Source organism: Rhipicephalus microplus, unplaced genomic scaffold, assembly GCF_043290135.1.
Source record: "Rhipicephalus microplus isolate Deutch F79 unplaced genomic scaffold, USDA_Rmic scaffold_647, whole genome shotgun sequence".
Classification (NCBI taxonomy): Eukaryota; Metazoa; Arthropoda; class Arachnida; order Ixodida; family Ixodidae; genus Rhipicephalus; species Rhipicephalus microplus.
The window spans coordinates 7,501-20,000 of NW_027465205.1; the positions used below are offsets into that span (position 1 = coordinate 7,501).

At 60.5% G+C, this 12,500-nt stretch overlaps 1 non-coding gene across 1 annotated transcript; it reads right to left on the minus strand.

The window, feature by feature from the left end:
• Positions 1-1,394: 1,394 nt before the first annotated feature.
• Positions 1,395-3,209, minus strand: LOC142795395 (small subunit ribosomal RNA). Its single transcript, XR_012892998.1, has one exon. It is a non-coding gene; the product is annotated as a small subunit ribosomal RNA (ribosomal RNA).
• Positions 3,210-12,500: the final 9,291 nt, after the last annotated feature.

A 12,500-nucleotide genomic window follows, 5' to 3' on the forward strand; every position in this document is an offset into this window, starting at 1 on the left:
ATAAGAGTGCACGCAGATGCGGGCCTCGACGGCTACACATTTCCTCGGGCGGCCGCCTCCCGGCCTCCGTGGAGCGCGGGATGCACGGTCCCATCGACAAGCCTCTCCCGTTTTTACCGTGGCGTCGCGGTTCACCACGGCGGGCGGGTCGGTCTCCTCCGCATAAAAAGGGGGACCCCCGCTTTTTGTTCCACGAAATCGCACAAGCTTTTTTCGCATCCACGGTTTGCCACCGCACACCAAAATGCCGATCCGGCTGCCTACTTTAGCCAACAGGTGGAGCCAGGCGCGCCGTACTTGCGCGGCACTTCCCACGTCCACCGAAGTCGGTGCCAAGGACCACTTTCGGCGCCGGAGCCGCGTACGAGCCTACTCGAGGCGGAAGAACGAAGCCAGCAAGGGCCTGGCCGCAAGTGCGTTCAATTGTCGGGACGTCCAAGTCCCTCGTTCTTCCGTGCTTCCTCTTTCGGCAAGTCGTTGCGGCACCTTCCCAAAGCGCGCAGACCCGCTAATCGCGACGAGCGCGACGTGGCCGTGCCGCCTTTCCCTCGGCAGCAAGCAAAACGCCTGGCAACGTCGACGCTCCCCTAACCGCGATCTCGCACCGTGTTTCGTGTGGCGAATTCAAAAGCCGGCCGGCGCTGCTGCAACCATTACGGTCGGTACGCATACGCCGCGGAGGGCGGGACGGTCATCGGAGCGTGCGGTTCCTCCATCGAGTACTGCGCACCTCGGCCGTCGCATCGCCGTGCCATGACCGGCCGCGCGTCAACGCGAACCGGTGCCAGCGAGATCCCTCGCCTGCAAGAACCGACCGGCAGCCTCCGTCACCCGAGGACGCGGAGGCGCTTGCCGCGGACGGCGGGACGGTATGCACTGGTGCACAGCGGACCCGTCACATCGCCAGTTCCTTGACCGACCGCCGACGCTTGTGCCGTTCCTCTCGTACTTGGCAGTCGCCGCGCGATTGTCGGGTCTCGTTCTTGCACGCTCGAACGGTCGGGAGGGCACTCGGCTGGCGTTTCGGGAACGCGCAGCCTCGCCTTCTACCGACGTAACCACGACTCGCCGTTCGCGCTCCGCCGCTCCTGTTTACAGTACTAGGCGGTCCCGCAGCGGTCGGGTCGCGCATTTCGAGCGCTTCGAGCCACGGTGCAGTGGCGGGTCGAAAGCCGACCTATGAGTGCGTTGCGCCGTTTGTACCCGCGTCCGCCACCTGGCCGACCGTCCAAGGTCGCGGTGTTGGCGTCCGCTGGGCGCAACAATTTGTCACGGGGTGCCGCTCCACATTCAGGCAGCCCCGTGGGGAAAAGCCGACCCCGCGTCCAAACGGGGTCAGCGGCAGAAAGTGTCGGGCGCAGACGCAGCTGAGGCGCTCACCCTTCACAATCCGTTAATGATCCTTCCGCAGGTTCACCTACGGAAACCTTGTTACGACTTTTACTTCCTCTAAATGATCAAGTTTGGTCATCTTTCCAACAGACCGGCGCAACCGAAAGGCCGCGCCGGACATCGGTCCGAAGACCTCACTAAATCATTCAATCGGTAGTAGCGACGGGCGGTGTGTACAAAGGGCAGGGACGTAATCAACGCGAGCTTATGACTCGCGCTTACTGGGAATTCCTCGTTCAAGGGGAACAATTGCAAGCCCCTATCCCAATCACGAAAGAAGTTCCACGGGTTACCCAGTCTTTTCAGACAGGGATAAAGACACGCTGCTTCCTTCAGTGTAGCGCGCGTGCGGCCCCGGACATCTAAGGGCATCACAGACCTGTTATTGCTCTGTTTCGTGCGGCTAGGAGCCGCTTGTCCCTCTAAGAAGGTTGTAAGGTGCTGGGAACCCCGCACCTATTTAATAGGCTAGAGTCTCGTTCGTTATCGGAATTAACCAGACAAATCGCTCCACCAACTAAGAACGGCCATGCACCACCATCCACCGAATCAAGAAAGAGCTCTCAATCTGTCAATCCTCCCAGTGTCCGGGCCGGGTAAGTTTTCCCGTGTTGAGTCAAATTAAGCCGCAGGCTCCACTCCTGGTGGTGCCCTTCCGTCAATTCCTTTAAGTTTCAGCTTTGCAACCATACTTCCCCCGGAACCCAAATACTTTGGTTTCCCGGAAGCTGCCCGCCGAGTCATTTGAGTAACTCAGGCGGATCGCTGGTTGGCATCGTTTATGGTCAGAACTAGGGCGGTATCTGATCGCCTTCGAACCTCTGACTTTCGTTCTTGATCAATGAAAACATTCTTGGCAAATGCTTTCGCAGTAGTTCGTCTTGCGACGGTCCAAGAATTTCACCTCTAGCGCCGCAATACGAATGCCCCCGTCCGTCCCTCTTAATCATTACCTCGTATTCCAAAAACCAACAGAACAGAAACGAGGTCTTGTTCTATTATTCCATGCAAGTTTATTCAGGCGACTCGCCTGCGTTGAGCACTCTAATTTTTTCAAAGTAAAAGCACCGGCCATCTCGAGGCACACAATGAAGTGCACCAAGAAAGAACCGGCATGATGTTCAGTCCGAGCCGTCGCATCGGGTAGATGCACTACTCGTCTGGAACTGAGATCCAACTACGAGCTTTTTAACCGCAGCAGCTTTAGTATACGCTATTGGAGCTGGAATTACCGCGGCTGCTGGCACCAGACTTGCCCTCCAATTGATCCTCGTTAAAGGATTTAGAGTGTACTCATTTCAATTACGGGGCCTCAAAAGAGTCCCGTATTGTTATTTTTCGTCACTACCTCCCCGTGCCGGGAGTGGGTAATTTGCGCGCCTGCTGCCTTCCTTGGATGTGGTAGCCGTTTCTCAGGCTCCCTCTCCGGAATCGAACCCTGATTCTCCGTTACCCGTAACAACCATGGTAAGCAAGTAACCTACCATCGAAAGTTGATAAGGCAGACACTTGAAAGAAACGTCGCCGGCTCGTGGCCATGCGATCAGCACAAAGTTATCCAGAGTCACCACACAATACGGGCCGAAACCCGATCGATCTTGGTCTAATAAAAGCACCCGTTACCCAAAGGGCTCCAGGCTCACTGCATGTATTAGCTCTAGAATTGCCACAGTTATCCAAGTAGGAAGAAACGATCTAAGGAACCATAACTGATTTAATGAGCCATTCGCGGTTTCGCCTTATTTCGGCATGTACTTAGACATGCATGGCTTAATCTTTGAGACAAGCATATGATTACTGGCAGGATCAACCAGGTAATCGTTCGACTGCGCGTCCGTCCTCGCCCTCGGCGGGCCGGACGCAGTCTGTGTGCGGCGGAGGCCACCTTCAGGCGCCCCAACACGCTTATTTTGCACTCCGAGATGACGGCGTTCGAGCTCGCTACGGCACAACCTTCCCGAAAGACGAGTGGGAGCCGTGCGGCAAGAAGCACGTTCATGCTCGCTCTTTTTCGTTGCATCGACTCGGTCGCGCCGTGCGGGTTGCCCAAGCCCGCTGCACTGTCGGTGGACCGGCCGGAACTAGCAACGGAGCCGAGACTGCAAAGCCGCCAGACGACGGGTCACGCCCGCGTCTTCGGCGCTTTCGCATCTGAATCGCCCGAGGACGACACGGAACACACCTCGATATCGTGGTAAAACGGCACCGTCCGACAACCAGCCCCTAACGCATCAAGCGGATGAGGCTGCAGACGACTGCCGTGGATTCCCCTGGAGCAGACCCGAGGACACGCTTGACGAGGCCGAAGCCCGCCGCATATCAGACACCCGGTCGCTTTCGCGTACGCCGCTCACGAGAACCCCCACATAATAGCAGCGATAAGTACCCAGACCTCCTTGGGCCCTAATACGAGCGTACTCGAGAAAATTTCACCGCGGGTGTGCCCCGAAACGTGTGGCATGTTGAGCGTGCCACAAGTCTACGTCGCTCTCAAACCCGCCGAGGTCGTAGAATTTGCGACCCTACTCACGAAATTCCCACCGAGGATACGGCCGCAAACGTACCGCACCTTGGGTAGGCCACGAGTTTGTGCAACACTACGCTGACGGCACAGCACCGAGGTCGTGCGCGCACGCACGGGAAAATTCCGCCGCGGTTTCTGCCGAAAACGTGAGGCACCACGACTCTCCGCAAGTTCGCGTCGACTGCGAAAGACCGAAGTCGTGAACGACGTGTCCGCTACTCGCCGCCGACACGCTGGACACCAAACGTACAACGACTCGACGGCGTCGTAGAGGCCCACGACGCGGTTTTCCTTAACGACGTCTCGGCGTGGCACCGACAGGTTAGAACGGCCGACCAACGTTCCCTGTCCGCCGTTCGGCTCAGTCGAAGGGCTCGGCGACTTCGGCAACGCTGCGAAGCCGCACGGTGACGCACGCCATGTCCCCATTTTTTTTTTTCTTTCTGCGTCTGCCGGGGTGCCCCTATAATAGCAGCGATAAGCACCCAGACCGCCGTGGGTCGCTCGCCCCGGCTGACGTGGTTTTTCGTACTCCTGCGGCGGTCGCCGTCAAGCACGTCCAAATACGCTACTTTCGTGGGCGCATTCACGCTCTTTCGCTTCGCCGGAGTGCCAGCACTCACTCTGCCAAAAACGGCGAACATCCGAGCGGCGGTTCCCACTTTTGCGTCGGCGTCGCAAACCCCGCCCCGGCAGACGAGGTTTGCCGTACTCGTGCGACGGTGGCCGGCGGGCACGTCGAAAGACGCCGATATCGTGCGCGAATTGGCGCACCTTGGCTTCACCGGAGTGCCGCCACTGACTCCTCCAAAAACGGCGAAGATCCGAGCGGCGCTTCCCACTTTCGCATCGGCGTCCCGAACTCCGCCCCGGCTGACGCGGTTTACCGTACTCGTGCGACGGTCGCCGGCGAGCACGTGGAAAGACGCCGATATCGTGCCCGAATCGGCTCCGTTCGGCTTCGCCGGAGTGCCAGCACTGGCTCGGCGAAAGACGACGAACATCCGAGCGACGGTTCTCACTATTGCGTACGCGTCGCAAACCCCGCCCCGGCAGACGCACTTTGCCGTACTCGTGCGACGGTCGCCGGCGAGCACGTAGAAAGACGCCGATATCGTGCCGGAATCGGCCCCGTTTGGCTTCGCCGGAGTGCCAGCACTCACTCGGCCACAAACGGCGAACATCCGAGCGGCGGTTCCCACTTAGCCGTCGGCGTCCCGAACTCCGCCCCGGCAGACGCGGTTGCCGAGCTCGTGCGACTAGCGACCGCGAAGCCGTCTCGCGACGCCGCTTTCGTGCGCGGCTCCCACTGCGACCTGGGTCACCCGAGGTCGACGAGCAAAAAAGAATGTCGAAAAAAATTTTTTTTTTTTTTGCGTCTGCCGGGGTGCCCCTATAATAGCAGCGATAAGCACCCAGACCGCCATGGGTCGCTCGCCCCGGCTGACGTGGTTTTTCGTTTTCCTGCGGTGGTCGTCGTCAAGCACGTCCAAACACGCCACTTTCGTGGGCGCATTCGCGCTCTTTCGCTTCGCCGGAGTGCCAGCACTCACTCTGCCAAAAACGGCGAACATCCGAGCGGCGGTTCCCACTTTTGCGTCGGCGTCGCAAACCCCGCCCCGGCAGACGAGGTTTGCCGTACTCGTGCGACGGTGGCCGGCGGGCACGTCGAAAGACGCCGATATCGTGCGCGAATTGGCGCACCTTGGCTTCACCGGAGTGCCGCCACTGACTCCTCCAAAAACGGCGAAGATCCGAGCGGCGCTTCCCACTTTCGCATCGGCGTCCCGAACTCCGCCCCGGCTGACGCGGTTTACCGTACTCGTGCGACGGTCGCCGGCGAGCACGTGGAAAGACGCCGATATCGTGCCCGAATCGGCTCCGTTCGGCTTCGCCGGATTGCCAGCACTGGCTCGGCGAAAGACGACGAACATCCGAGCGACGGTTCTCACTATTGCGTACGCGTCGCAAACCCCGCCCCGGCAGACGCACTTTGCCGTACTCGTGCGACGGTCGCCGGCGAGCACGTAGAAAGACGCCGATATCGTGCCGGAATCGGCCCCGTTTGGCTTCGCCGGAGTGCCAGCACTCACTCGGCCACAAACGGCGAACATCCGAGCGGCGGTTCCCACTTAGCCGTCGGCGTCCCGAACTCCGCCCCGGCAGACGCGGTTGCCGAGCTCGTGCGACTAGCGACCGCGAAGCCGTCTCGCGACGCCGCTTTCGTGCGCGGCTCCCACTGCGACCTGGGTCACCCGAGGTCGACGAGCAAAAAAGAATGTCGAAAAAAATTTTTTTTTTTTTTGCGTCTGCCGGGGTGCCCCTATAATAGCAGCGATAAGCACCCAGACCGCCATGGGTCGCTCGCCCCGGCTGACGTGGTTTTTCGTTTTCCTGCGGTGGTCGTCGTCAAGCACGTCCAAACACGCCACTTTCGTGGGCGCATTCGCGCTCTTTCGCTTCGCCGGAGTGCCAGCACTCACTCTGCCAAAAACGGCGAACATCCTAGTGGCGGTTCCCACTTTTGCGTCGGCGTCGCCAACCCCGCCCCGGCATACGCGGTTTGCCGTACTCGTGCGGCGGTGGCCGGCGGGCACGTCGAAAGACACCGATATCGTGCGCGAGTCGATGCTTCTTGGTCTCGCAGGAGGGCCGCCACTCACTCCTGCAAAAACGGCGAAGATCCGAGCGGCGCTTCCCACTTTTTCGTCGGCGTCGCAAACCTCGCCCCGGCAGACGCGCTTTGCCGTACTCGTGCGACGGTCGCCGGCGAGCACGTCGAAATACGCCGATATCGTGCCCGAATCGGCCCCGTTTCGCTTCGCCGGAGTGCCAGCACTCGCTCGGCCAAAGACGACGAACATCCGAGCGACGGTTCCCACTATTGCGTACGCGTCGCGAACCCCGCCCCGGCAGACGCGGTTTGCCGTACTCGTGCGGCGGTGGCCGGCGGGCACGTCGAAAGACGCCGATATCGTGCACGAATTGGCGCTCCTTGGCTTCACCGGAGTGCCAGCACTCACTCGGCCAAAAACGGCGAACATCCGAGCAGCGGTACCCACTTAGCCGTCGGCATCCCGAACTCCGCGCCGGCTGACGCGGTTGCCGAGCTCGTGCGACTAGCGACCGCGAACGCGTCTCGCGACGCCGCTTTCGTGCGCGGCTCCCATTGCGACCTGGGTTACCCGAGCTCGACCAGCAAAAAAGAAGGTCGAAAATTTTTTTTTTTTTTTCTGCGTCTGCCGGGGTGCCCCTATAATAGCAGCGATAAGCACCCAGACCGCCGTGTGTCGCTCGCCCCGGCTGACGTGGTTTTTCGTACTCCTGCAGCGGTCGCCGTCACGCACGTCCAAATACGCCACTTTCGTGGGCGCATTCGCGCTCTTTCGCGTCGCCGGAGTGCCAGCACTCACTCTGCCAAAAACGGCCAACATCCGAGCGGCGGTTCCCACTTTTGCGTCGGCGTCGTAAACCCCGCCCCGGCAGACGCGGTTTGCCCTACTCGTGCGACGGTCGCCGGCGAGCGCGTCGAAAGACGCCGATATCGTGCGCTAATTGGCGCTCCCTGGCTTCTCCGGAGTGCCGCCACTCACTCCTCCAAAAACGGCGAAGATCCGAGCGGCGTTCTCCACTTTCGCATCGGCGTCCCGAACTCCGCCCGGGCTGACGCGGTTTACCGTACTCGTGCGACGGTCGCCGGCGGGCACGTCGAAAGACGCCGATATCGTGCCGTAATCGGCCCCGTTTGGCTTCGCCCGTGTGCCAGCACTCACTCGGCCAAAAACGGCGAACATCCGAGCAGCGTTTCCCACTTTCGCATCGGCGTCCCGAAGCCCGCCCCGGCAGACGCGGTTTGCCCTACTCGAGCGACGGTCGCCGGCGATCACGTCGAAAGGCGCCGAATTCGTGCACGAATCGATGCTTCTTGGTCTCGCAGGAGGGCCGCCACTCACTCCTGCAAAAACGGCGAAGATCCGAGTTGCGCTTCCCACTTTTTCGTCGGCGTCCCGAACTACGCCCCGGCTGACGCGGTTTACCGTACTCGTGCGACGGTCGCCGGCGGGCACTTCAAAATACGCCGATTTCGTGGGCGCATTCACGCTGTTTCGCTTCCCCGGAGTGCCAACACTCACTCTGCCGAAAGCGGCGATCATCCGAGCGGCGGTTCCCACTTTTGCGTCGGCTTCGCAAACGGCGCCCCGGCAGACGCGCTCGTGCGACGTACTCGTGCGACGGTCGCCGGCGAGCACGTCGAAAGACGCCGATATCGTGCTCGAATCGACCCCGTTTCGCTTCGCCGGAGTGCTGCCAGTCACGGCGCAGAAAACGGCGAACAAGTGTTTTTTTTTTTTTTTTTCCTAGAATTTGTGTTATAGAAGGCACATTTGATATCGGACGATAATTTTCAACTTTATCACGCGCACCGATTTTCGTGTAGAGGTTTGCAAGTTTATGGGAATTTCTCCACTTGGAATAATGCGATTTAGTAGTACTACGAGAACTTCATGGATGTACTCAAGGGTACGGGGCAAGTCAGTTACGTCAACACCTGCAGATTTTTTACACTTCAAACTGAAAATTGTTGGTTGTGAGTCCTCGTGTGATATTAAAGGCCGATTCGCTAACACATAGAACAAAGAAAGAAAGGAAGAAAAAACGCCCGCGCTCGCTCAAGAAACCTGGGTTCGCAACAAGTGGCAACAACAAGCAACCGAGCGAGTGCGCCAAAACCCGTGGCGGCCGAACAAACGCGAAGTCCCAACCGCGTCAGCCGGGGCGGCACGGGACAGGAAAAATCACTTCAGCCGGGGCGGCGGGGCACCGAATAAACCTCGTCACCTCGTCGCAGGATAAAAGAGGAAACAAAAAGTCTAAACAGCGTCTGCTGGAGCGAATGCGTAATAAAACAACAACAACAACAAAAAAAAAAAACACCCGCGCTCAAGAAGTCTGCAATCACCACAAAAGGCGACTGTGACCGAGCAGCGTCAGCCGGGGCCGTGCGGAAACGGAAAAACCGCGACTACCGGGGCGTCGAGGCACCGAAAAATCCACTTCAGCCGCGGCGAAAAAAAAAAACAAAAAGAAAGACGGAGGGGGGGGGGGGAACCACGTCTGCCGGGGCGAAGGAAAAAAAAAAAACGCGTCTGCCGGGGCGAGCCCGGGTGCGGCACCACCGGGAAAACTGTGGCAAACAGACATGGCGATCGAGTGAGTGGGCCGCCAGCCAGGCTCAGCCGAAAAGTGCAAAGTCCGAACTGCGTCAGCCGGGGCGGCAAAAACCACGTCAGCCGGGGCGGCGCAAAAAACCGCGTCTGCCGGGGCGGCACGAAACCGCGTCAGCCGGGGCGGCGCGAAAACTGCGTCAGCCGGGGCGAAAGAAAAAAAAAAAAAAAACGCGTCTGCCGGGGCGAGCCCGGGTGCGGCACCACCGGGAAAACTGTGGCAAACAGACATGGCGATCGAGTGAGTGGGCCGCCAGCCAGGCACAGCCGAAAAGTGCAAAGTCCGAACCGTGTCAGCCGGGGCGGCAAAAAACCGCGTCAGCCGGGGCGGCGCAAAAAACCGCGTCTGCCGGGGCGGCACGAAACCGCGTCTGCCGGGGCGGCGCGAAAACTGCGTCAGCCGGGGCGAGCCCGGGTGCGGCACCACCGGGAAAACTGTGGCAAACAGACATGGCGATCGAGTGAGTGGGCCGCCAGCCAGGCTCAGCCAAAAAGTGCCAAGTCCGAACTGCGTCAGCCGGGGCGGCAAAAAACCGCGTCAGCCGGGGCGGCGCAAAAAACCGCGTCTGCCGGGGCGGCGCGAAAACCGCGTCTGCCGGGGCGGCGCGAAAACTGCGTCAGCCGGGGCGAAAGAAAAAAAAAAACGCGTCTGCCGGGGCGAGCCCGGGTGCGGCACCACCGGGAAAACTGTGGCAAACAGACATGGCGATCGAGTGAGTGGGCCGCCAGCAAGGCTCAGCCAAAAAGTGCTAAGTCCGAACTGCGTCAGCTGGGGCGGCAAAAAACCGCGTCTGCCGGGGCGGCACGAAACCGCGTCAGCCGGGGCGGCGCGAAAACCGCGTCTGCCGGGGCGGCACGAAACCGCGTCAGCCGGGGCGGCGCGAAAACTGCGTCAGCCGGGGCGAGCCCGGGTGCGGCACCACCGGGAAAACTGTGGCAAACAGACATGGCGATCGAGTGAGTGGGCCGCCAGCCAGGCACAGCCGAAAAGTGCTAAGTCCGAACTGCGTCAGCCGGGGCGGCAAAAACCGCGTCAGCCGGGGCGGCGCGAAAACCGCGTCTGCCGGGGCGGCACGAAACCGCGTCAGCCGGGGCGGCGCGAAAACTGCGTCAGCCGGGGCGAGCCCGGGTGCGGCACCACCGGGAAAACTGTGGCTAACAGACATGGCGATCGAGTGAGTGGGCCACCAGCCAGGCTCAGCCAAAAAGTGCTAAGTCCGAACTGCGTCAGCCGGGGCGGCAAAAACCGCGTCAGCCGGGGCGGCGCAAAAAACCGCGTCTGCCGGGGCGGCACGAAACCGCGTCAGCCGGGGCGGCGCGAAAACTGCGTCAGCCGGGGCGAAAGAAAAAAAAAAAACGCGTCTGCCGGGGCGAGCCCGGGTGCGGCACCACCGGGAAAACTGTGGCAAACAGACATGGCGATCGAGTGAGTGGGCCGCCAGCCAGGCACAGCCGAAAAGTGCCAAGTCCGAACTGCGTCAGCCGGGGCGGCAAAAAACCGCGTCAGCCGGGGCGGCGCAAAAAACCGCGTCTGCCGGGGCGGCACGAAACCGCGTCAGCCGGGGCGGCGCGAAAACTGCGTCAGCCGGGGCGAGCCCGGGTGCGGCACCACCGGGAAAACTGTGGCAAACAGACATGGCGATCGAGTGAGTGGGCCGCCAGCCAGGCTCAGCCAAAAAGTGCCAAGTCCGAACTGCGTCAGCCGGGGCGGCGCAAAAAACCGCGTCTGCCGGGGCGGCGCGAAAACCGCGTCTGCCGGGGCGGCGCGAAAACTGCGTCAGCCGGGGCGAAAGAAAAAAAAAACGCGTCTGCCGGGGCGGCAAAAAACCGCGTCTGCCGGGGCGGCACGAAACCGCGTCAGCCGGGGCGGCGCGAAAACCGCGTCTGCCGGGGCGGCACGAAACCGCGTCAGCCGGGGCGAGCCCGGGTGCGGCACCACCGGGAAAACTGTGGCAAACAGACATGGCGATCGAGTGAGTGGGCCGCCAGCCAGGCACAGCCGAAAAGTGCTAAGTCCGAACTGCGTCAGCCGGGGCGGCAAAAACCGCGTCAGCCGGGGCGGCGCAAAAACCGCGTCTGCCGGGGCGAATGCAAAAAAAACAAAGAAAAAAGCCCGCGCTTAATCAAAAGAAAACAAAGAAAAAAGCTTGCGCTTAATCAAAAGAAAACAAACAAAAAAAGTTCGCGCTTAAGCCTGGCGGTGGAACCACCGGGGCAAACAGACCTGGCGATCGAGTGAGTGGGCCGCCAGCCGGGGTGAGCCAAAAAGTGCAAAGTCGGAACCGCGTCAGCCGGGGCGGCGCGAAAACCGCGTCAGCCGGGGCGGCGCAAAAACTGCGTCAGCCGGGGCGGCACGGAAAAACGAAAACCGCGTCAGCCGGGGCGGCACGGAAAAACGAAAACCACGTCAGCCGGGGCGACATCAAAATGAGGAAAAAAAAAAAAACTGCCTTAGGACACCTGCGTACACTTTCATGCGTTTGGGCATATCTCTCTGTAACACGCGCGCCCCTCGTTACGCGCGGCACTCTGTTTTCTCCGACACCCATATTTCGGCGGCATGTGGCACGCGCGCCCGTCCCTACGCACGGCACACCGCAGTGCTTTCTCGATATTTTTCTTTTCCTCCAACACCGTCATCTATAGGCTTTTAGTGACCTGTTGCTCGTGGCAAAAGTTCGCTAGCTCTGACACCTCTTGCATGCGCACCGTTTTTGCGCACGGTGCTATGCCGCAAAGCACGGCAGTCGCATGCGTTTCTCTCAGGCACCTCTTTTTTGACACAACGCTGTGGTGCTTAGAAACACACCCGCCGCTTTTGCGCACAGAACTCCACCGTACAGCACGGTAGTCACGTTTGTTCCACACGAACAGCAGTGTGCATCGTGCTACGACACTTTGAAAGCTTTTTCTTCCGAGTCTCGACCGCGCTGTTCCTTTCGTACTTGGCGCGGTTTTGGGACCAGCTTTGTTTTAAACCCCTACTGCGCGCCGTTCCTTTCGTACTTGGCGCGGTTCAGGGTTTGTTTCGAGCCCTTAGCCGCGCTGTTCCCTCCGTACTTGGCGCGGTTTAGGGTCGAGCTTTGTCTCGAGCCCTCTCCGCGCCGTTCCTTCCGTACTTGGCGCGGTTTAGGGTTTGTTTCGAGCCCTTAGCCGCGCTGTTCCCTCCGTACTTGGCGCGGTTTAGGGTTTGTTTCGAGCCCTTAGCCGCGCTGTTCCCTCCGTACTTGGCGCGGTTTAGGGTCGAGCTTTGTCTCGAGCCCTCTCCGCGCCGTTCCTTCCGTACTTGGCGCGGTTTAGGGCCGAGCTTTGTCTCGAGCCCCTACCGCGCGGTTCCTTTCGTACTTTGCGCGGTTTAG